This window comes from Lissotriton helveticus, chromosome 1_1 (assembly GCF_964261635.1).
Source record: "Lissotriton helveticus chromosome 1_1, aLisHel1.1, whole genome shotgun sequence".
Taxonomy (NCBI): Eukaryota; Metazoa; Chordata; class Amphibia; order Caudata; family Salamandridae; genus Lissotriton; species Lissotriton helveticus.
The window spans coordinates 1247201600-1247228201 of NC_136057.1; positions in this window are offsets into that span (position 1 = coordinate 1247201600).

A 26602-nucleotide genomic window follows, 5' to 3' on the forward strand; every position below is an offset into this window, starting at 1 on the left:
AAAGAATTGAAAACGAAGATTCTTTTGCAACAGGCTTATCCCCCTCGTTATGGTCAGCCCCAATCGCAACAGCCTCCACAGTTTCAGAGATTGTTACAAAAACCTGTACCTTTTGTTCCCCGACCTCCATTGGGTCCTAATCAATGTGCCTATTGTAAAGAGGAAGGTCATTTTAAGGTTAATTGTCCGGTTTTACTACAACGCACTGGTGGACAATCCGTGCCACGAGGCCGTGGTGGTTTCAGTCAGCACCTAGGGGTAGAAGGCGAGGTGCGTTGTCTCAAGGACAGCGTTCCTTACCCCCGCAGAACACTATGAATTATTTTGATCAGCAGAATTCTCAGTCTGCGCAATATTATAATGACGATTATTGTGCAGAGAGTGAAAGTCCCGATTTTCACACTAGCTAGGACAGCCATAGACAAAGCAAGGGAGTCGTATCAGTTCCAGTGGATCAGAAGGGACCTTATGTTGATGTTGTAGCATTGGGTGTTACAGAACCGTTTCTTTTGGATACTGGTGCAATGAGAAGTTCTATTATGCATTCCAAACCCCCTGGGGCACCTTTGTTTGGCTTAATGAATGTTTCCGTAGGATTCTCTGGCGCCCCAGTTAGTAACCCTGTTTCCTGTCCTTTGCCTATTTTCATTGGTCCTTATGATTTAGAAGCTCCACTTCTTTGGACGACTGGTTGCGGAGAAAGTTTGTTGGGGTTGGACTTATTGAAACGCCTGCATGCAACATTGTATTGTCCCCCCTCTGATGTACATCTTACTTTGGGTGATAAATTGACTTCTCCGATGTATGTATCTAAAGACCAACTGCCACTCGAATTGCGTTCACTTCCTGCTACACTTTGGGCTACGGGTCCGAATGATGTTGGTTTGCTCCAAATTCCGCCTTATGTGATTACTGTTAAGCCTGATGTTAAGTTGCCACGCATTCCTCAATACAAGATCTCTAATGATGGTGAGAGGGCTTTGTTGGCCATCGTTTATGATTTAGTTCAGAAGGGTGTTGTTGAGGAGACGAGAGGAAATGTTTGCAATAGTCCTGTTCTGCCTGTCCCTAAGCGTACTGATCCTTCTCAGCCACCTGTCTATGGTTTTGTGATTGATCTCCGAGAGGTCAACAAAATTGTTGTCCCTCAGTTTCCTGTTGTCCCGGATATTACTGCTCTGCTCACTATGAGTCCTGCTTCGGCAGCTTGGTTTTCGGTTATTGATCTCAAAAATGCTTTCTTTAGCATTCCTATTGCTGAGGAGAGTAGGGATCTCTTTGGCTTCTCTCTCGGAGGCCGAAGCTTTTGATTCAAACGTGCACCTCAAGGCTATTGTGAGAGTCCCTCCATCTATAGTCAGGCTTTGAAATCTCAGCTTGACACTTTTTCTTTGTCTCCAGGTGCTACTCTTATCCAATATGTGAATGATTTGTTAGTAGCTGCCGATTCAGAAGATGTCTGTAAAAATTCGACTGTGTTACTTCTGCAACATTTGTCTGATTTACACCATAAGGTGTCACCTTCCAAGTTACAATATTGTCACCAAGAGGTCCCTATTTAGGTCATCTCTTGTCGAAGGAGGGAAGGCGATTGACCCCAGAACGTATCCATGCAATTGCACATATGTCTGTACCATCTACACAAAGAAAGGTGCGTACTTTCTTAGGCATTACCTCTTATTGTAGATAGTGGATCTCAAATTTTTCCTTGTTGGCCAAACCTTTGTTGGCACTTACTCTGAAAGATACACCCCAACCTCTTCCTTGGACTGATGAATGTCAGAAGAGTTTTTCTGATTTACGCACTGCTTTGTGTTCTGCTCCTGTGTTGGGTACTCCAGATTATAGTAAGTCTTTCACACTCTATGTTCATGAAAGAGAAGGTTGTGCATTGTCAGTCCTGACACAACAATTTGGAGATAAACAAAGGCCATGTGCCTATTTTTCGGCTACATTGGATCCAGTAGCCAAGGCATTACCTAGTTGTCTCAGAGCAACAGCAGCAGCGGCAATTTCTATTCGTCAATCTGCTGGATTGGTGTTGGATCACACTCTTATTGTTATGGTGCCACATGCAGTGGATACCCTTTTGAACAGAACAAAGACGCAACATTTAACGAGTGCCCGTTTGTCTGGATATGAGTTAACGCTTTTAGCTAGTCACATACATATCAAAAGATGTAATGTTTTGAATCCAGTAACATTGTTACCTGTTCTAGATGAGAAAAATGTACAAGACCAACATGATTGTTTTCTTCGTAGAGAAGAAGAAACTAAAGGCCGAATAGATTTGAAAGACACACCGCTTGTGGATCCAGATGGGATCCTGTGGGTAGATGGGTCTTGTTTTAAGCTTCCAAATGGCGAGACGACAGCAGCCTATGCTGTTACTACTTTACATACAGTAGTAGAAACTGCACGCATAACACAGAATTTGGCGCAAGCTGCGGAGTTAATTGCATTAACAAGAGCATGTGTGTTGGCGAAAGGGAAAAGAGTGACCGTTTATACAGATAGCCAATATGCCTTTGGCGTTGCTCATAGTTTCAGCCGTTTGTGGAAGGAAAGAGGATTCTTTACTTCCCACGGCACTTAAATACAGCATGGTCAGTTGGTAACTGACCTTCTTGAATCACTTGCCTTGCCTGCTCAAGTAGCGATTGTGAAGTGCAGCGCACATAAAAGGATCACTGATGATGTGGGTTGAGGGAATGCATTTGCGGATGAAGTAGCGAGATAAACAGCGAAAAATGTTAAAAGTCACATGTATGTTGCATGCCCTGCAAGATGGGTCGCAGAAGGAGGTATGTGTGAAGACACAGAAGAAAGTGTGAAAATGATCCAGAAGAAAGCAACTGAGAAAAAATTGAGTAAGTGGAGAGAGAGTACGGGAATGTTGGACACGACGGGGTGTTGGACGGAATTGTCAGAGCACCAGCGGTGGTTGTTACCAGACGCGTATGTACTACCTGTAGTTACTATGGCGCATGGTCCAGCTCATATCAATGCAAGGGGTATATGTAAACTTCTGGCTCCAGTATGGCAGAATGAAGGTATTCCTAAATGTGCAGAAAATGTGGTGAAGCATTGTATTGTCTGTTTGATGCACAATCCAGGAAAGGGAACACAAACTCCGGCAGGTCATTTTGCTCCACCTACGTACCCTTTTGAGGTATTGCAAATAGATTACATTCACATGGAACATTTTAATAATCTCAAGTATGTCCTGGTGGTGGTTTGTGCCTTTTCCAGATGGATAGAGGCCTACCCTCTAAAGGACAATACTGCTTTGTCCACTGCCAAAGTCCTTTTGAAGGAATTCTTCCCGAGGTTTGGTTTGCCGCGCATTGTCTGGAGTGACAATGGGAGTGAATTCGTAGGCCAAATTATGCAGAAGGTGTGTGTGGGTCTTGGTATTAGACAGAAATTCCACGCGGCAAATCATCCTCAGTCAGCGGGTTTGGTAGAATGTTATAATGGCACTCTCAAGCTCAAATTGGCGAAGATTCAGGCCAGCACAGGTCTTTCCTGGCCTGATGCCTTGCCCTTGGCACTTCTCTCAACAAGAACGACAGTATATTCTCGATTAGGACTTAGTCCATATGAAATTGTTTTTGGACTCCCAGCTAATGTTTGGGGAGTCCCTCGACCAAAGAAATATTCTGATGTTCCGTATCCATTGTTGGTTGATTATCTGCATGATCTCACCACTAAATTACGTGTTATTCGTCAACAGGTCCAAAGCGCTTTGCCGGAGGCTTCCTCAGATCCAGGTCATTCCATCCGGCCTGTGACTTCGTCTGCCTGAAAAATTTTCAGAGGAAAAGGAATTTGGAACCTCGTTGGGGGCCGCCGAGACAAGTGTTGTTGACGACTCGTACAGCCGTGAAGGTTGTGGGAAAAATAACTGGGTCCATAGCGTGAACTGTAAAAAGGTACCGTTGCCTTTACCTTATGACCAGTGGGTCCGAGAAGGTGTAGGTGACGAAGAAAGTGAGAAGGTACCTAGATTTATACCATTCAGTAGTGCACGCCTGGACTGGACAAATTCTGAGATAGAAGACGACGACGTGTTACAGAAAGCTGTACCACTGCACCTGCGACTGAACACATCAGATCCAGAAGCTCTTTTCCGGGATCAAATGATACCTGGCAAGGCACGGTACAACCTGAGACCGAGGTTGACTAAGGACAATTAAATTCTGTGTTTTTAATTTTGTTTTTTATTAAAAGACATTCCTTTTCCACTATCCATCAAGTTGCAGGGTCACAGTAGGAGTCTTAGGCTGTGACCTGAATAGTGACTAGGTCAACAGGGCTTGCAGTGTCATAGGACGGCTAATAATCACAGCCAAGTGATCAAGGAAGATTATCGTGAGCAACGCCTTTAGAATTATGGATAATGAAGTAGAAGGGGGTGATATTAAGATGATGAAAAGAAACCATTATAAGAAATTACTGTTTAGTCGTTGTGGCGTAGCATTATGCATTCTAGTATGTTTATGTAGTTTAGTGGCATGTGTAGGATGGATTGCCCACATTATGCAGCCAACACCTGCTCCTACTTCTGTCTCTTTGATTTCCTCCACTACTATTTCTCCGCACAAATTCTATGCACTCCCAGATCATGAGCAAATGAGGAGAACAGAATATCTCAACAATTCATTTATTCAGTTGTTACATCAGCATCAACTGGTAGTCAATACTACTGACTGTTGGGTCTGTGGGCTCATGCCCCATAATACAGAGAGAGGGATGCCGTATTTAGTTCTCCCGTTTTCATATGAAGGTTCTGCTTGGGCTTATCTGGCTATGTTTTCTAATGCATACCAAAATCAACTTCGATATCCTCCTGATGGGTCATATAATGGTCGAGTAGATTTTAGTCACAGTCCTTTGATAAAGGGGATAGTGACTATGGCAAAAATTGCTGATGTTAGTAAGATTCTCATTGATGAAAAACGAGCATATGATGATTGGAATGTGACTCGTTATATTACTAGCCTCACTGATAAGGTTAAACAGAGAAGATCTTTACCAATTTGGACCATACCTCATAAAGGCAATTTGGGTTTTTCAAATAAATGGCCAGAACACTGAGATCAAACAGGAAAAGAGTAACTGTTCTCATACATACGTTTCTACACCCTTGGTTTCTTCACCGTTAGTACCATCTCAAGGTACATATTTTATCTTCAACGATAGAGCCTACACATGGCTTCCCACCTATTTCTCGGGAACATGTTATATAGCTTTTCTTCTTCCTCCGACATATACTGCTCCTGCAGATCATCATAGAAAGAGATATGGTAGAGGGGTTATTGATTCTGAAGACACAGCTGAAAGGGTTTCTTCCCTTTTGGGGTCTAATAGTTAATAGCAGAAACATTAGACGTCTAGTCCGTGTGGTCGATGCTACCATAAATGTGACTTCTGGAGCATTGAATAATTTGACAGCTGAACTTCAGGCGGATCGTCTTATGACTTTACAAAACCGAATGGGTTTAGATATTGTCCTTGCAGATAGAGGAGGAGTCTGTAAATTAATTGGGTCTAGTTGCTGTGTTTACGTTCCTGATAATGCCCCTACAGTATACCAAGCCATTTCTAAGCTACATGTCATTTCCGAGTCCATTCATCAGGACACCGGAGATTGGTCTGTGATGGGATGGTTTTGGGGACTACTGTCCACATTGGGATGGATAGTGTTAACTTTTCTTGGAATGATCCTAGCGATCATCTTTTCTTGTTGCCTCTGTTTACAGTGTGGCCCAGCCATCTGTGGACTTTGTGCCACTGTATGCGTTCCAAAGCCGGTGTCACAGAAAACAGAGAATATTAGAATGATGTTACAACAGCAACTCAATGACCTCATGACCATTGACATTGACTCAGACTAACATGAGTCCTTTGTGCTTTGCCTGAGTATGGCAAAAGGAGGGTCTGAGGTTCCGTGGTTTTCAACTCCGCTTCGTATCTAGCCGCCATTTTGTGTTCAGCCGCCATTTTGTGTTGCCTCACTCAGGCAGCACGGCGAACGCAGTGTTTTTGCTCTTTCAGCTGCTACGTGTCTCATCTGTTAAAGAGTAACCCCTTGTCCTTGATTACGAAACCGATGTCAGGGCCTAGCCAAGTTTGTTAAATCCATGTCTAGACTGATTAATCCATGCTTTACTCCACTGTTTGGGTCCCACCATTCTTTCTGACTTTATCTTATTTGACTGGCCTTCGCTATTCTCTTCGTGTATTCTCTTGTTACATAAACTATCCTTTGAAGCATACAAACATGTTCTACCACCTGCAAATTGAATTACGGGCACTAGTGTTGATTAACTTGAGGGGAGGAGAGCACACGGGGTCTGAAATGAGGGTGTGTTTTGGACACTCGATTGCTTGTTTTCGAACTATTCCTATTCGTTGGTTTTGTATGTTTTGGGAGTGGGCATTGTAAAAATATGAACTATAAGAGATTGTAAGCCACAGAGTTAAGTGGCAGTCTCCTAAGAACTTACCTTTGTTGTACTTCTTGGACAACTGTGCTTGGCTGCAGCTAATAAATCTGATTTTCTACGCCCAACAGAGTGTCTCGTGTCTCTGTCCGGCAAGGCAGGTGAACCCGGAGATATTAGGCGTGCCCTGCGCGCCCGGCCCATAAGGCCCGGTTCTCCAACATTTGCACTTTCGCTCCCCACCACTCCACAGTCTACACCCTCTGTCCACCCATCCAATAATGAAACTATCTCGCCTCACTCCAGACCTGACCTTACACGCACTGCCCTGGACACTCCAGTATCTATAGAAGCCACTACACAATCTACTCCCTCAGTCCACCCTTCCAATATTGAAACTATCCACCCTCACACCAGACTTGACTTGATATTATTAACCCTCCAACAAGTCAAATCGGACATCCGAACCCTTTACAACCTTATTTTACAACAAACCAAGTCCACTTGCATTAAACAGGAATACAATTCGTCCCCATTCCCCAAGATCTACAGTCACATCCAGCGTCTTCCCGCAAACTCCCAAGCTCACAGCTATCCACGTTGGAGCACAATCCCACTCCCGAATGCCATTTCCCGCCCTATCAGGGGGTCAAACCTTCTATCTGACTCAGATCTAGGGGCCCTCCTAGGCTCCTACGAGCAGCCTCACCCTCCTCAGAACGCGGGACTTCCAGTTAGTCTAGTTAGCGCGCTTATAGACTCCAGAACACATGCCATTCTGATCAACACTCATAGAGCCACCAGACTCAATTCCAGAGGCATTGTAAAAAATAACCTCACTAGAATACCCATCATAGCCGAACCCACCACAATCATCTCCCCATCTCCCAGCCACGGCTAAGCTGTATCCTCTTAAACTGCAGGTCCGCCTCTAGACATGCAGCTGATATAGCTGACCTACTTATCACGAACAAACCAGACATTATGATCCTAACAGAAACATGGCTAAATGAAACATCTACTCCCATCATGGACATCTTGCTACCCCCTTACTATAACATAACCAGACTCGACAGAGCCAACAGGCCTGGCTTTGGGATAGCCTGCATACACTATATCGGCCTAACAGCGACCAACGCCAATGCCCCTGCAATATCATCATGCGAATACCTATGCTTTAACATCGCCAACAACAACAACCTAATCTGCTCTCTACACGCCTTCTACCATCCTCCGGGAGATAACCTCACTTTCATAGAACACTTCATGGACAGTCTGGCTTCAAATGACAACCAACATTCTAGGCAAATTGTCTTAGGGTATTTCAACCTTCACTGGGACGACCAGAACAACCCAGGGGTAAACAGCATCAAAGCCTTCCTCACGGACCTCAATCTCAACCAAATATGTAACAGCCCAACACATGACAAGGGTGCAACTCTCGACCTAACAATCTCCAAAGCGGACTCCATACAGCTCGACTCGGTACTCCCTTGCAACTGGTCTGACCATCATGTCATTACATTCCAAATCTCAGAAACAATTACACGACTCCCTACACAACCCCTGAGAACCAAGATCTGGAAGAGAAACCTTAAAAACATTGGATCTGACCTCACAGCCTTAGCGAACTCAACCCCTCTTAGTCCCTCGGAAGACCTGGCTGATGTTCAGGGGCTGACAAATCACTACTTTCACTCCATGAACAACCTCCTTGCCCCACTGCAACTGAAGAGAACCTCCTCAAAAGATTCCAATCCATGGTACGATGGGATGCTAAATGATGACAGACTCTCTCTAAGAATAATTGAACAACGCTGGAGAGCTACTCCCTCAACTGACCTCCTCAAACTTCTCAGCACTTCCAGAAATGCTTATTTCAGAAAAATTAGAAAATCTAAAACTGATTTCTACAGGTCTCAACTAGACCTAGCCAAGAACCGCCCCAAAAAACCTTTCGATCTTATCAAAGTCCAAACCAATAGCCTACCTAATGTCCTCAACACTAACTCTCTCTCTATTCCCACCTGTGATGAATTTGCCTCCTTCTTCTCCTCTAAGACAGAATCCATTAAATCAGATCTACTCAAGGACCTATTATCCATCTCAGACCTGAAAGAGAGCCCATCATTGTCCCTAGCTGGTACCCTAGCTAATGATATCCCGCTACTAACACTAAAAAACAATGCAACGTGGTCCCACTTCAACACTTACAGTGAAGACACCATATTAAAAACATTAAACGCGCTGAAACCCTCCAATCACATCACTGACCCACTCCCGGCAAACTACAAAAAACACTCCATTCCTCTCTTACTACCCCTCTGGACCAAGATCATTAACACTTCTCTTCTCCAAGGATCTATTCCAGACACCCTGAAAACGGGGCAGGTCTTGCCTATCCTAAAGAAACCCACAGCGGACCCCTCGGACCCCAATAACTATTGTCTGTTCTCTAACATCCCTATGTTAGCCAAACTCCTGGAAAAATGCGTTAACATACAACTGAACAGTTACATTGATCGTTTCAACCTGCTGAACCAATTTCAATCTGGTTTCAGAGCAGGTCACAGCACAGAATCAGCCATGACACATGTATTAGACGACGCTCTAAAAATCCTTGACCAAAATGAAGCCTGTCTTCTAATCCTACTCGACCTGACATCAGCTTTTGACACCGTCAAACACGACAACTGCTGAATCTAATGAAACACAGAATGGGTTTGTCTGGAGGTGTATTTAACTGGTTTGCCTCTTTCCTCCAAAATAGATCCCAAAGATTCAAGGTCAACCAATCCCTGTCCATCCCCCCGTCTGTCACTCTGGGAGTTCCACAAGGCTCCTCCCTCTCTCCCACCTTATTTAACCTATTCATGGAACCGCTCACTGATCTTCTCAGCCTCTCCTAGATACACTTCCACATGTATGCTGACGACACCCAAATTTATATCAAAATCCACTCTCTAGAAGACATCAAATCAATCAACATCACACTACAAAAAACCCAAATTTGGCTGGCCGAAAACCACTTGAAACTTAACTCCCTCAAAATGGAATTCCTTGTAATCGCTCGCCCTAATAAAACTCTCACTATCATAGACTGGATGAAGCACATAGCAGCTCTAAATGGACAACCGCTCATAGTCGACTCAGCAAAATCTCTAGGGGTAACTCTGGTCAGTAACCTTAAGATGCAGAAACACATCAGCGCATCAACAAAGGGAGCCAACTTCCGCCTAAAAACCCTGCGAAAACTGAAACCCTATCTGCCTGCTTTCGATTTCAAACAAGCAGTTCAAACCCTAGTTATCTCCCGCTTGGAATACAGAGCAGTAACCTTATGCGGACTCCCTAGGTCATCGACAGCCCCACTAAGAGCCACAATCAACTCAGCTGCGAGACTCATCACAGGTTCCAAGAGAAACGCCCACATATCCCCAGACCTGAGACCCCTCAACTGGCTACCGTTTGAAGCCAGAATTCATTTAAAAATTGCTTGTATGACACACAAGGCCATCTACCACAATGCCCCACAATACCTAGCTCAGAAACTGGTGCTCTCAGCGGGCAGCAGAACTTCCAGGAGTGCCAAGACTCTTCTCCTACAACCTCAATGATTTGCCAAGAAAAAAATGTATAACCGGTCCTTCTCTGGTATGGCTCCGAGGATATGGAACGCTTTGCCCAGTGAAACTAGAATGAACTCTTCTTCTACCTCCTTCAAAAGAAAAGTGAAAGCTATCCTCATGGCTCAAATCACGTGAACTCTATGTCTATTCACTGCACTGTATTACTGGCTTTTCTTCACTCATATTCGTCCTTCTGTTTATCTTTGTTGTTTTGCGCTAGCTTAGCATTGTCTTCTCTTGATCTAGATGTATGTATAACTTAATTATCTCGTGGTATACCATTTCGTAATATATAGTATTTATATTCTACTTGTCTTGTAAAGTGCTCTGATACTCGCAAGAGTCTTGTTCGCGCTATATAAAACCTTCAAAATAAAATACATTTGCATGGATCAGACCCGGCGCATCCTCATCATTGCTTGGAGCGTTCCTGGGTCTTCTTCAGATCCTGTGCATTGTCCTGGGAACCGATGCATTGCTGACTTTATGTGGAGAAATCCAACGCATCACCCTCTGTTGTGGGACGGGAACCAAAGCATTGTTTTGTCTTCACCCCGTATCTTTCTCGATGTTGATGCAAACCAGGTTCAAGGTACTTTTTTGTAACCAAATATTTGTATTTTTATTTTCAAAACCTGCAAGCATGGCTTCTAGACAATAATACTACAGCTGTCCGAGTACTGTAGGCTGCCCGAATGGGACGAGAGACAATGGGACAAACATTTTTAACATATTACAGTATGTAAACATGAATGGCACTATATCATTACTGAGAAGGACTGTTGGGATCATCAACATTACAAGTAAGTTCATAGTAATCTATCCATCGCCCCCATATTTTGCGGAATTTGTGTGGATAACCTCTGCATTTGTATGCTACTCCTTCGGCAGCCATAAATAAATCCATACCCTTCCTCCATTCAGTAAGATTGGGCGTCACCAAGGTTCCCATCTCTTAGCTAAATCTCACTTGGGGACTACCAATCCCAGAGTACATAACAATAGTTTCATCTGTGGTAGATCAACTTGGTTAAGTATGCCTAGGAGTATATATTTGGGATCATCAGGTATTTGGGTCTCCAATATCGCACTTAATTCTGACCGCATTCGACACCAGTACCTCTGTATGTGGGGACACAACCATAAAGTTTGAATGAAATCTACCCGGTCTCTTCCACACCACAGGCAATCTGATAGGGGTGTTCTGCCCATTTTATGAAGTCGGGCTCTGTCATAGTATATCCTGTGCAGAAATGTCAGTTCTATTAGACGTATCGGGACCTGATTTCCCCTTCCCATGGCATGAAGATATTATTATTCAGTGGGCCTAAGTGTGTCCCTGTATGACGCCAGTGCAACGCAACCAGAGATCCCATATAGGCGCTTATTACTTCTAAGAGCCATTTTACAGTTTAGTCTTTAAAAATGTATATCCCAAGTTCTACTTATTAGATATGTTCTCGTTTTGTTCTTGACTTATTTATTGAATTAAGCTCTATTTCTCTAACGTGGTGTGGTTTCATTTTGTGTGATGTTTATACTGCTTTACTGTTTGAAGTGGTGGAACAAAAACTTTACACATTGCCTCTTAAGTTAAGCCTGACTGCTCTCTACCAAGCTACTAGATGGTGAGCACAGGTTAATTTAGGGTGTGTTGTGAATTACCCTTGTGATGTACCTATAGGTTCTGTATCGATCCCCCTATTCCTGACCCTATTCTGGTTAACAAGTTAACTAGCAGCCATCCCATGAGGCAGAAAACCCCCATGATGCAGGAACCGTTATCTGATTAAGCCACACTACGGCACAGGAACGTGTTATCTGATTAGGTCATAACGCTTGCCATCTAATTAGACAAGCGATATTCCTCCAGCCCCTGATAAGGCATACGGAGTTCTCAAAACAAATCAAACCTATGACAGACCTGGGAAAAACCCTGCAGCCATTGTTTTGATTTCACCGAGAACTTCAGCAAAAGAATGTGCTAACGACCAGGTCGTATGACATCCTTATTGACGTATCTATGTCCATCCTTACGTCAATCTCGGCACCTTAAAGGTATAAATATTACCGATATTGCCCTATGCAAACACACGCGGTGGTGACGAGATCGGAGCAGCCAGACTTGCCGAAGCCCAGAGCAGAGCAGACCCCGCTTCCTGACGCGCTGAGAACGAGACGCTGTTTTCTCCTGCCGAGAAATCCAGCTCCGGCGCTTCTGGGTAGCCCTCGCAGGCAGCCTGGAATATCGAGACCAGAGACGAGAGATACCATCCCTCATTCATCCTAGATTCCAGGTACAGAACTGAATAACCCCTTGCAGAGAATTCTTTAGTCAGTCACTTGGCAAAACAAACTTAACTTAAATTGCTACTTTCTACTCCCGCCCACGTATTAGGCTTAGGTCAGGTTCATCTGGGGTAGGCGTAGTTAGAAACACCAGTTGAGTACGATTAGTCAAATGTATATGTGTATTCATCTATTTTATCCATTTTAAACCATCATATGGCTTAGAAACCATATCAATGTTTTTACAGTATTATTTTATACTTCTGCTTTTAATGTATGCACTTTACTTAACCATAAGTATTGCAATAATATCGATCCATTTCTCTTGTATGAGAAAAGAGACTGATCAATAAATAACATCTTTTATTGAACACGCCCGTCTCTTCCTTTTCTCTACAATCTGGTGAGACTAAGAATGCACGTACTGACTGAGTAAAATAAGTCGTCTTTTGTTTTCACACGACTCTAGAGATACACTCTTGATTAGGGGAGAGCAAAGTTGTCATGTTCTATGGTTGTCAGAAACGAAATCCCTTCTTGTCTATCCAGGGAGGTTCAACTCCTCCTTGCCTATTCGAGAAAGTTTCTAGTGAACTCTGAGCTAGCTGGCAAACCCAAAACTTTAAGTCTAATATCGACAGTAGTAGACCTAGTCAACGTCTGGTCTAGGCCTATACTATTGAAGGTATTATTCCAATGCGCAGAGCCTATTGGGATAATAGGAACTACACTACATGGCGCCCAACGTGTTTGGATAGGCGATAAAACTAACGTAAGACATTTAGAGTAACTCAGTCGTGCTTTTTCACTCAGACCCCTTTTTCCCATAATACTCCAAAGACGTCTGGAGTGGGTGAAAGGTAATATCCGCCAAACCTCGCAGGAGGAAACTCCTATGTATGGTCCTTGGTTTAGTCAACGTTGAAGGATACACTGTTCCAAAATATTGTGCATCTAATCTTTGTTTCCATAAGAAACCTGATCTGCAAACAAACGGAAAAACCTTCCTGTCGGTAAAATGGTAGACAGTGATGAAGAAAGAGAGACAGCTAGATTAGCAGCTGAACTAGTAGCAGCTGATAATACTATGCAAGACGCTGACCCGGAGATAATACTCATCGCGGTCAACACAAGAAAATCTATAACTTTAAAACTTATAGAAAATGGACTGACACCTAGAGGTGGCACGGTCATATTCGTAATTGAGGCACACGAATATCGGCAGACAGAGGTATTCTATTCATGGATACATTTTCCAGCAGCAAATGCTGTAAAAAAGGTCTTCCACTATTACAAAACAGAGGAACCTCCTAATGAGTACACTCCTTTCGAGGAGGTGGAAGTACCACTTAAATTTCAAGAGCATCTGCTCTTATTTAATGGCGCCCTAAAACATAATAATCACATCACCAGGCTCGGTCCATTAGGTAGACCAGGAGCAACGTGGCCGGTTCTAGCCGGATACACACCACATCCAGACATCGATGGGATGTCTGCAGCAAACCTTTTAATACAACTAAAACAATTAATAAAAATACATAGACAATTAGTCCAATATGTAATGCGGACTTCAACAATCCAACCAGCAATTAAAATTCCACAGCTGACCCCTCATCAGGGGAACACAAATAAAATTACTCCAAAGAACATACAATCCTGCCTAGGTAAGATACCAGCTAAACGGGAACAAATACCATTCTGGTTAGCACAAAAAATCACCCAAATAGAGGCGGTGTTTCCAGACACCACCCCGTTAGAAAAACACAGGATTCTGACTATCTGTCTTCCAATGGGAATCGCACCACACGTGGAGGACTGTGACACTTGGGGTACAGTCTTTGCTTCCATCTACACAAAAACGCACGGTGTTCCATCCATTTCGGTAATACCAGATGTGCTAAAACAAATTCAAGACGAATACGGTCCAGAACCCGCTTTAACTCTTGGTATGAAATTACTAAAAGACTTCAAGCAGGTCTCGGCTATATTATTAGCCAACATAAAGGGAGAAGCAGCAAACGTGGCGATCCGCCAGAGGTTAAAGGAGACAGATATAGCAGACCAACCGGCTGAAATTGCCAGAATTATAGAAAAATCCTATGAGGAAGAAGGTAGAGATAGTTTAGGTGGAATACCAGTAAAACCACAACTGATTGAAAGTCCTGAAAAAATATTTTTTAATAATAATTCAACATCACAAAAAAAGAGCTGGGATGGAAACAAACAATCCAATCCTAAAGAAAAGAAATTCCAGTCCAGAGGAAGGTCTCCTCGGCGGAGAGAAAAATCTCCGAACCAGAGACACAGGTCACCCCAAAGTGACCCCTCTGGGAAAAGATATAACCTTAGAAATAGGGATAATATAAAGAAGCCTGATAGATATCAAGACATTGATACACGTCCCTCTCAATCTTTTCAGACTTCCTCGCAGAAATCGGAAAGAAGAGGACGATCAGAACAAAGAGAAGAGCACGCCAAGTCCAAAGACAAGGAATCTGCTCATCTAAAAAAGAAACTACAATTTCCAAAAAAGAAGGTAGCCAGTATCAAGGTAGTAAACAATGCCGAGAATACTGAGGACACAACTGAAAAACGGAGAATGGGCTCAGAAAATGCTAGACAGCGCAGCAGAAGTGAGCATAGCTCGCAAAGTCCTTATGAATCATCTGGAGACAGTGGACACGAATGAATATCTTCAAGTGGAAACTGCAGACACCAGAGTTAGCAAACCTCACAAAATATATGAAATAACTTTACGTATAGAAGGGGATAAGACTAGAAAAATAAGGGGACTATTTTGGGATAATCTCTCCAAGGGCTATGACATCCTTCTAGCTGAAAAAGACTGGCCACCAGAGTTTGTCAGGGAGTGCCCTCATGGCGAAGAAATAATTATGCCTGCCTTCTCAAATCATATCCCAATTCATAAAAAATACACACTTGCCAGAAAGTGGGCAGTAGCTCAAGCTCCTGCTTTATATAAAAATCATGTAGGATGGGATGAGGACTCTCCTCCCCACAAAATCCAGTTAAAATCACAACCTACTGCACAAAGACAGTACCCAATTAAGCAAGAAGCTAAAAAACAGGTAAAAGAAATCCTAGATCAATTAGAATACCAGGGGGTGATTGAAACTTGCACCTCACAAATGAACAACCCTTTGTTTCCGGTCTCCAAACCAGACAATTCATATCGTCTAGTTTTGGATTACCGACACCTTAACTCATGTTGCAAAACTTTTGCAGTGCAAAACTCGCATAGTGCTGCACTAATGAATAACATAGTGCGCAAAAAATACAAAACAACATTAGACATCTCTAATGGATTCTTTTGTCAAAACATAGCACCAGAGAGCAGATATTTGTCTGCGTTCTCAATAAATGGCACTCAAAAACAATTCTGTCGGTTAGCCCAGGGGTACAAGAATAGCCCAGGGGTATTCTCAGCGAGAGTAACAGAGTTACTACAAACATATGATGACGAAGCATTATCTTACCTACAGTCAATTCTAGGCTTCCTAAATTTCGGAAGAACATACATTGCAAATTACGCAGAAAGGGTCAAACCCCTTTATGATCTAATAAAACCAGATTTTAAAAGAACCAATTGGACTCAAATACACACAGAAATTTTGAGATCCTTACAAACAGACATGTTAATTAAAACAAAATTAGAAACACGTGATAACACACGCAATCTTGTGATTCGAGTCATCCCAGGAAGATGCGGATTCACATACCTGACCTCTAATGAGGGAGAAAAGGTACCAATTGCATTCAAATCACACTTGTACACAGAAGCTGAAAAGAAATTCAGCATTAAAGAAAACATTGTTCATGCAGTTCAAACCGCAATAGCTAGAGAAAAAGATCAAGCGGACGGTAGACACATCACAGTCAGAACAGCAGAATCAGCCTTTGAGGCATTAACAACACCGTGTAATTTACCAACAACAACATTGAATCCGGAATGGATACAATGGGTGAATTCAATTACAACGGACAAAGTATACTACTACTTTGATCCAGAACTAGAGGAACTAAAAAATCTAGACTATGAAAGAACATTCCCTCTGCCAATCGACATTCTGCCCTTACGACAATACGCTTGTGTAATCTATACAGACGGACATGCTCAACCCTCCGTTTGGGGAGAACAAGCATACAACCCAACATGTGAGATTACAAAAGAAGTGTGGCGCGGAGGTAAACTAAGACCTCTATTAACAAAAACACACTCAGTAGAAACTAATTCAGAACAACAGACTGAAATAATGGCATTGAAAATGGCGCTAGATAATGCGGATCGCGAATTCCCGACACTCATAGTGTCCGATTCATATTACTGCGTCAAATCATATAACAACGATTTGCAGACATGGATTCAAAACGGTTACAAAGATGACACAGATGCAACAATAAAGCAGAAACTGCTTTGGGAACAAATAGCTCTTTTACAAAAAGAACTACCAAAGACTCACGTGACACACTCACTGAGTCATCAGCGTGATGGCGTTCACGTTGCAGGGAATTCATTGGCTGAGACAGCCACAGCGGTAGCAACTAAATCGGCTTCCGTAGCTCGAAAAAAGCGTACAGTGAAGTATAATGACGGTGAAACAGTGCTGGCGGTGAAAACGTCATCAAAAGGCGACTGCTCAGCACTACCGATCAACTATCCACTCAATTATACATACATAATCGATGCAAACTCCGTCCCTTTTGCTCGAATCCCTGGAGTGGGGGATAGAGTGATTCCAAACATGGACAGGAGAACCTTGTTAATAGCAGACGCACATATGGGCGAGGGTCTCAGACACCTCAAACTAAAAGATTCTCTGGAAGAATTACAATCAAGGTACTGGTGGACAGGCATGAGCCTGCATCATACCATGTTTGTAAAGAACTGCCCAAACTGTAACAGAAATCGCAGTGGTGAGAGAAACGGTGTAATACCGTGTCGTTTCACTCCAGAAAAAATCAACAGTAAAAAGCAAAGCGTCCGATTAACATATACAGGCTAGTTTCCACTTATAATGTAGATCACCAGCACTCGGCTGACGTCTGGACTGTTATACAAAGATTTGCGAGTCTAAATGGCATATACGCTAGAAGCATGCTATGTTTGACCATTGTTTTCACTCTAGCCCTCCAGCCTGAGGGGAAACATGGCCAAATGAGCATAGCACAGCGGGACTCTTCTCACTTCCTTCCTGAGGGATACGGGATGGTGTAAAGAAAAAACCGAGGCATAAAGCTATCTATAACAGAAAGGATATTAGGTTCGGGGGCTGGGTGAGTCAAACATCTAATAAGTGTCCAACGTAGTCTAAATAACCTGCCAAGAAATTCTCTCCAGGGATTCAGTCCGTACGAATTATTGTTTGGAACTAGGATGTTAGTCTTAGACCTCGACAGTCAGACTTCAGTGGTGAAGGAAAAATGCTTTGATATCAAAGATCGTTTGGCTATTTTGCAGGACTTAAACGAAACAAGAAACGACCTGAGCAACATAAAGTTGAAACAGCAGCCAACAACCACTGAAGAACCACCACCTGTCCCAGCAAGACCTGTCTGGATTCCAAAAGTCGGGGATCTAGTCAGAGAAAAGATCGCGGTAAAGAAGGAATTTGGGCCTTCTTACAGAAAAGCAGTTCCTGTCTTGTCTATCAACGGGACAAGATCAGTTGTACTACCGCCGCTTGATGGTAAAAAGGAGAACCGAGTTGTATCCATCGACCTGGTAAAACCACAATCATGTGGCCGATAACAAATAGTAGGCCAAGTGGACTCCCGAAAAGTAGTAGAACACCAAGATTTGCTACAAACACAGAGGTTCAATCTAAGAGGCTAATCACATTTGAAACGCCTACAGAACTACAACAAGGACTATGCAACAATGCAATGGAACTTAGACCTCTGAAAACCCAAATAAAAACATTTAGCAGAGACACACCAATCTATAATGAAGTAACGAACAACTATGCAAGAAACAGTAATCCTGAAGCAATTGGAACAATTGACAGAACTGCATCCGGCTACTTCATAAACTTCGATGATTCCTCTGAAGGCTTCACTGAATCAAAAACACAGCCATCAACAAAAACCTTTAAAGATAAAGTTAAAGTACTTTTGAAACAACTGAAAGAAACATGATCTGATTTCTCCATGGATTGAATTTTGGGTGGGTTTTGGTGCATTTATCCTCATACTTTGGCTCATCATGGTACTAACTTTGGGACGCTTCATTGAGGGAAAATATGCTAAAATGGAAACAGCAAGTCAGAAAATCAACTTGATCCTCAAACCACACACATCTTCACACGTCGAGAAAAGAGAACTTTCTTCAGTCAACTTCACAGCCAATCCTATACCGGGTGGGGTAGCATGGGACAACACTGACTACGAAATTTATGGTCCGGTTGAAATCCTGAAATATCCACACCAAATTAAGATCTCGTTGAGTGACTTTGTAAAACCAAGCTCATTTGCTGATGATTGAGACTTTGAAAGTATAAATAATATGATGTCTGACTTAGTGATGTCTGCTAAATTTACCAAACATGATTATTTGCAGGGTTCGACAAATTATGATAGTATGTACTGTTATAACCACTATGGTAACCATTTTCTACATAGATCTGCACAACCTAGAAATGTTTTAAATTATAATCAATGGGAACATTGTGCAACCCCTCCACAAGGAAGCTCAAGAACTGTTTATGACAAATATTCATACTTTTCAGGTTTTAACACAAGTAATGCTGAAACATTTTATTTCAAATTGTTAAATAAGACAGGGACAAAGACCATGATAACAAACACGAAATTGATATATTCAGACTCATTCTTTGAACAAATGAATACTTTTGGTTTTGATTATTGGGACAAAAACGTTGAAGTAAAGAGTGTTTGGGGTACAAAAGAATGGCAAGTACAGGGTATAGAATCTTTGTTTAGAGCCTGCATGATCCCAGAACAAATTATATTTTTAAATGACACTGTTCAACAAACTATCTGTCTTGGCCTAGCCAAAATCAAAGACTTAAATAAACCGTCTATTCCAAAACCAACAATGAACAGCAATAGCTCTACAGATGAAGAGATAGACGTAAATTATGTATTAAACCAAAACAGAACACATCCTGATTGGAAAAAGTGGTTGATCTGGCCCACAGATACTAATAACTGTCAAGACAGATTCCTGAACAAAACACAGGGGTTCAAAATGACCAGGCCAGACCCTAGATATTCCCAAAGACAACACCCAGGGATAATAACCACCTACAGTGTGGGCAAATTATGCCTTCAGTGGCTACAAACTTCCACACTGGCAGAAATTAAGCAACACCTAACTTTACTTACTGATGGTGCTGACTTGCGTGATTTCATTATGGGACCGCGCAAACAGCGTCAGAAACGTTTCATAGCAGCCTCTGTATATGCAGCATACAACGAGGCCTGGAAGGTGACACAAATTGAGACAGCAGAAAGAATACGGGAAATTGACCGTATTAATTTGGAAAAATCACTTTCTATAGTGGACAATGGGTTAATGACTCTGTCCTCCAGAATTTTTTCTCTGGACAGCATTGTGTCTTCAGCAATCGACATATTATCGCAAGACTTACTGTTGTTACAACACGGTCAGTCTCAATTGCGTTCTATTGTGCAGCTAGGCTGGACGTTACAAAATCTGCGTTCAGGCTATGTGCCTTGGCGTTTAATCAACACAACGTCACTATTCAATATCTTTAACCTTACTGATAAACAAATCAGTATGGCACAAAAGGGTGCTGATTATACAATCCTGAGCATTGAGAAACTCGAGAGATTACCAGTGACAATGTCAGAACGACCTGTCAGTGAATGGATAATACATGGGATAATTAATATTCCAATATCTACCTTCAGGTTTCAATACTGCCAAAAATATATACAGGCTGGCATGTACGAAAAATTGGGAAAAGGGTACATTAAAACAACATGGAACTTGCCCTATTCACATGCATGTGTCAGTAATAAAGGACAGAAAGTGTTTCTTAGTGGCAATAATTGTGCGATGTCACTAAGCGGTACACTTCTGTGTAATGGAATTAGTTTGCATGGAGCCTGTGAAGGGAACTCAAATAACCTTTCATGTCACCAACTAGGCGCACCTGCAACAGAGATAGAACCATTCTTTCAAAGACTCTATAATGGGAGTTACGTTCTAATTGTGGATCGCAGATGTTGTAGTCTTATGCCCGGGACTCCTTATCTCGTAACTACGACTGCGAAGGTCAAGTGCTGTGGACACTCATTGTTCCCCAGCTCCCTTCCAGACAGGGAGGCAAGGGCATGGCCCAACTTGAAAATTACTTCTATTCGAATAGATACTTTAAGCAGAATGAAAACAGTGCTTCTTCAGACGCCGACCAGGCTCACGTCATCAAAAGAAACGTATGATCTCCTAGTCGCAAGGACGACTGCAGAGATTCACTCATTGTTATCAACTAATTCCCCCATACATTTCGCAGAAATCCTGAATGAAATCTTAAATATTTCTGATACCAGTGGAGTCTCAAAAGTATTTAAGACAGTATTTTCGATGGCATTAACACCATTCAAAGCCATACTGGGTATTTTTCCAGATTTCGTCCATTCGATTTTTGGCGGACTTCCCCTCATTTTGGGACTAATTGCAGGAATCCTATTCCTAGTCCTTATATTTCGTTATGGCAAACCATGTCACAGACAAAACACCTGCAACAAGGGAAGAAACAATCCTAGCCATTGGATACCGGGACCGGATATCAAAAATCCTGGGACTATCCCGGCTTAGAGACCTGAACATGACTTGGTTTCTTTCATTTCGACCAATGTGGCAACGATGTGTTTTACCTGTATTAAGGTGCTTGCTATGCGGAGAAGAATGCGTGTTAGACACCTGTCTGACGCTACAATCAGATGCGCCAATGGATGCAGAAACATTGTTGAGTCCAATAAAGGCTCATGCTTTGTGCTGCCCTCAACGGCTACCAATCCTGATGACGGCATTCGTGGAAGCTTCACCACTACGATTAAGGGGTAGTGAAGTTCAAGATGAAAGCAGCATTGATCAGGTACGACCTTCTGTCAGCAATTCTAATGAAAACGTCAATGGAGACAACCATGCGCACGAATGCATGGTTACACCTTTTTCCGAGTTAGTGGAACTCTCCCAGGAAGCTGTTGACAGCTTTTTCGACAGTCTAAATGATATGATGTTCTCACCAGAGCAGAAATAGAGACTTTTGAGCAAGCTCGCACACGGCGTTCCCTGAATTTGGCCTTCAACTAGAATAGCAAAATACCATGAACAATTTTCCCTCCAGTTCACGGACAGCAATTTTTTCAGCAGCCCCAAAATATTTTTACGAATTTTTCGGGACACTTATTTTCTGCTTAAAGTAAGAACTATTCTTAGAGAACTAAAATTTCTATTTTTAGATACTTTATAGACATTAGCTGCCCGCTGGTATGTTCATAATTATTTTATTCTGTGATGGAATGGTCTCGAAACTTTTTTCTGTATTAAGAGCCATTTCATGTGTAAATTCTCATATACAAATTAGTGATAATGTATAGATATGCGTGATTACTTTAGCATTATTCTACAGCTTGAGTGCATATATTACATGTGACTGTTTTTTCCGTATATTTGATAATTTCAAAATGCATTTATGTATTTTGGGGTGGTAAGGTATACACGATACTCTACAGTATGTTTTACTATGCATCGATTCGTAAATATGTCCATAGTTAGCGTGGAGTGGGTGTGATGTATTCCTATAGGTTCTGTATCGATCCCCCTATTCCTGACCCTATTCTGGTTAACAAGTTAACTAGCAGCCATCCCATGAGGCAGAAAACCCCCATGATGCAGGAACCGTTATCTGATTAAGCCACACTACGGCACAGGAACGTGTTATCTGATTAGGTCATAACGCTTGCCATCTAATTAGACAAGCAATATTCCTCCAGCCCCTGATAAGGCATACGGAGTTCTCAAAACAAATCAAACCTATGACAGACCTGGGAAAAACCCTGCGGCCATTGTTTTGATTTCACCGAGAACTTCAGCAAAAGAATGTGCTAACGACCAGGTCGTATGACATCCTTATTGACGTATCTATATCCATCCTTACGTCAATCTCGGCACCTTAAAGGTATAAATATTACCGATATTGCCCTATGCAAACACACGCGGTGGTGACGAGATCGGAGCAGCCAGACTTGCCGAAGCCCAGAGCAGAGCAGACCCCGCCTTCCTGACGCGCTGAGAACGAGACGCTGTTTTCTCCTGCCGAGAAATCCAGCTCCGGCGCTTCCGGGTAGCCCTCGCAGGCAGCCTGGAATATCGAGACCAGAGACGAGAGATACCATCCCTCATTCATCCTAGATTCCAGGTACAGAACTGAATAACCCCTTGCAGAGAATTCTTTAGTCAGTCACTTGGCAAAACAAACTTAACTTAAACTGCTACTTTCTACTCCCGCCCACGTATTAGGCTTAGGTCAGGTACATCTGGGGTAGGCGTAGTTAGAAACACCAGTTGAGTACGATTAGTCAAATGTATATGTGTATGCATCTATTTTATCCATTTTAAACCATCATATGGCTTAGAAACCATATCAATGTTTTTACAGTATTATTTTATACTTCTGCTTTTAATGTATGCACTTTACTTAACCATAAGTATTGCAATAATATCGATCCATTTCTCTTGTATGAGAAAAGAGACTGATCAATAAATAACATCTTTTATTGAACACGCCCGTCTCTTCCTTTTCTCTACAATCTGGTGAGACTAAGAATGCACGTACTGACTGAGTAAAATAAGTCGTCTTTTGTTTTCACACGACTCTAGAGATACACTCTTGATTAGGGGAGAGCAAAGTTGTCATGTTCTATGGTTGTCAGAAACTAAATCCCTTCTTGTCTATCCAGGGAGGTTCAACTCCTCCTTGCCTATTCGAGAAAGTTTCTAGTGAACTCTGAGCTAGCTGGCAAACCCAAAACTTTAAGTCTAATATCGACAGTAGTAGACCTAGTTAACGTCTGGTCTAGGCCTATACTATTGAAGGTATTATTCCAATGCGCAGAGCCTATTGGGATAATAGGAACTACACTACACCCTGACTAGGATTGTGGTTCTTGCTTGGACAGGATGCATACAGTTGCCAACCAGAAACCAAATTTCTAACACATGGCATGTCAGAATGTCAACTTTTTCTGTTTATATGAGTAATTACATCAATAACCATGTATAAAGTATTTAGGATCTCTGCAGCAATAACATGTACTCACTGGGATTTCTTGCATAAAAAACAAATTGGTCACTTACTTGTTACATGTTGTGCTCTGCAACAGGCACATTAGCTAGTCTTAAAATGCAGTCTGACTAAATATTGAGTATAGAGATATTCAAAAAGGGATACTGTTTGCCTGTGTGTCTACTTTCTCAATGAATTACATAACAAAATAAATTCCTTTGAGACATTGCTGAATTGTTGTACATGACAAGCTCCTGAATTAGTTATTTCTACCGGAACCAACATTCAAAAGCAAGAGAATCAAGAACTTGAAATAAATTTTCGAGTGACAACAAGAGCAAGTATATTTTCTTCCTAAAATTCAGAAAATGTCATATGTATTCATTATTGACATTACAATCATATTGTTAAGTATAAACTTCTAAAAGTGTGATGAGATGAAGCATCTGTCATGAGATGACAACAGACTTATCAAATTAATGGAAAAGAAAGCAAATTTACTGACTGGCTAGATTCCAAAAGACTTAGGGGTATATTCACAAGAACGTGTGTTAAACATCACCAAAAAATGCTAACGCACCTTTACACTTCACAGCCTATTGCGGGAAAATAACCCTGTGTTAACGTGGAATTTACAACACGGTGGTACGATGCGATAGTTTGCTGAAACCGTGTCCAATGTGCACGATACAACCACCGTGACTGAGATAAAAACACAAACCCCAATGCGTAAAAAGACGCGATGTGCCCAAACGTGTTAAGAAAACAGTGCCAGGAACCATCATGAGGCCAGCAATCCCCATGCGTAATGCGGAAAAAAGCACAAGAACAGCAGACGGAAAATGCCACTAAAAAAATGACACCAACTACGTAGTACCACGGATGCACCCTACCCCACTGTAGAGGACAACATGAACCCCACAATCCCCACGGAGGAACACCCAAGAATACAGGGCCCATGGAAGGCCAATGAGAAGAGGAAGAGGAAGACGGGGTACAGTCACCAGGAATACTCGATCATCTCCACGGAACACCACCACCAACTATACGTCACCTCCAACTTGTCATTGACAACAGAGAGGCAAAGATGGCACACCACCTCAGACCATGTGAATGCCCTCGCATGGCAGAGGAGGACAATGGAAGAGCACAAGAGGCCCTGGAATGATGTGAATGGCAAAACCAAGCAGAAACTCGCTGCCAGCACGGAAGCAGCAACACACCCCAGAGGAGGGGGGCCAGCAGAATAGCAGGAGCTGAATGACATGGAGAAGATGGTGGCCCCAGTCACCAGTCGGGTGACAGTGATAGGAGTGGGTGATGCGGACACTGTCCAACATGACCCGACACCACATCAACAGGGTGCGCACCGACCAAGGAGTGGATGGACGGGGGGGAGATTGGCACAATGGCATCCACAAATACACGAAGTAGTCCCATGTACACTATGTGCCCAAAGGGACACCCACACAACAGATCAACAAGCACATAACCAACACATGCACACATGCAAAATACAGCAAACATGCACATACATCAGCCACACTTACAATGCAAGAGACACAACATGACGAGTAGCATGCCTGCAGTCCAATCACTATGACAATATATACGGCACTACACTGAGGTGGCTGAGTGCGGAACACAACCGGAAAGGAGCAGGTTACACTCGGACACAGCCACCTGCACAAATAACCCCTGACGTCATCGGCACATCTGTGGACAAACCATGCCCAAGCGTCACAAGTCGACAAAGAGAACAAGTTACCCAAGTCTGCAACATCTCAGCACCATGGAAGCACAGGACTGATGGGCACACTGCCTGAAAGGGACCAGTGGCAGACAAATCAGAGCTGCAGGAGCGAGTCAACCACCGTGCAGAATACGCACATAAGTAGAAGTGCCAACATCCCGGTACAAACAGCAACACCTCCACAACAGAACACAGGACACAACTAGTGCCGCAAATGTGCATAACATGGCAAATCACATCTGGCACATCAGGAAACTGTGACGTGACAATGTACAAGTACAACATGTTTTATTCACACATGCTGTGTTTTTGGGCATTTCATACTGTCCCATGATTGCCAGGGATGGCCACAATGTCACATGCTCATGAAAAATAATTGTCAATGCTGGTGTTCCTATGGGCCATTACTGCCGCAGCTGCAGTGGCATGTGGACCACCTGCACCATCATCCCCATCATCATTCGGTACTTCTGGAACTGGGATCCATGGTGCCTTGGTGTGTACACAGATGTTGTGCAATATACAGCATACAACAATCATCTTGCATACGATCTCTGTACAGGAGCTTTCCACCTGTGCCGTCCAGGCACCTAAAACGTGACTCCAACATGCCAAATGTGCGTTCAACGATGCCCCTGGTGTGTATGTGGGCTGTATTGAACTGCCTCTGGGGGGGTGTGTTCGGGTCTCGGAGGGGTGTCATCATCCAAGGGCAGAGTGCATATCCTTGATCACCTGTGACAGTGCAGGAAGAAAAGAGTCAATACTTGGTTCGGCAGGAGGTGATGGCAGGCCCAATAATGCAGTGATGCGTGTGCTGGCTGTGTGTGGGGTGAGTGTAGGCCAGCCCCCAGGGAGTAGGTGGTGCAGGCAACAACTTCAACAGTCAACACGCATTCAGAAATGCGATGTCAGAACAACAAGGGGGATGACTTGAGTCGCACACGATTAGTGGCTCCAGATGCACAGCGGCTGACACGGGCCCACCGCCACGGGACGCTGACCTGCAGGAGACTGGGGCAGGGTCATGGGGGAAGAGCAGGTTTCCTTAGATGTAAAAGGAGCTTGTCACAGAGTGTCTCGGTGGACAGTGGAAGGTGGACCCCCAAGGCATGATGCAGAGGGCACATGCCAGCTGTGTCCAGCACCATGAAGGACATGAATGCCACAGACTCATGTCAGGCA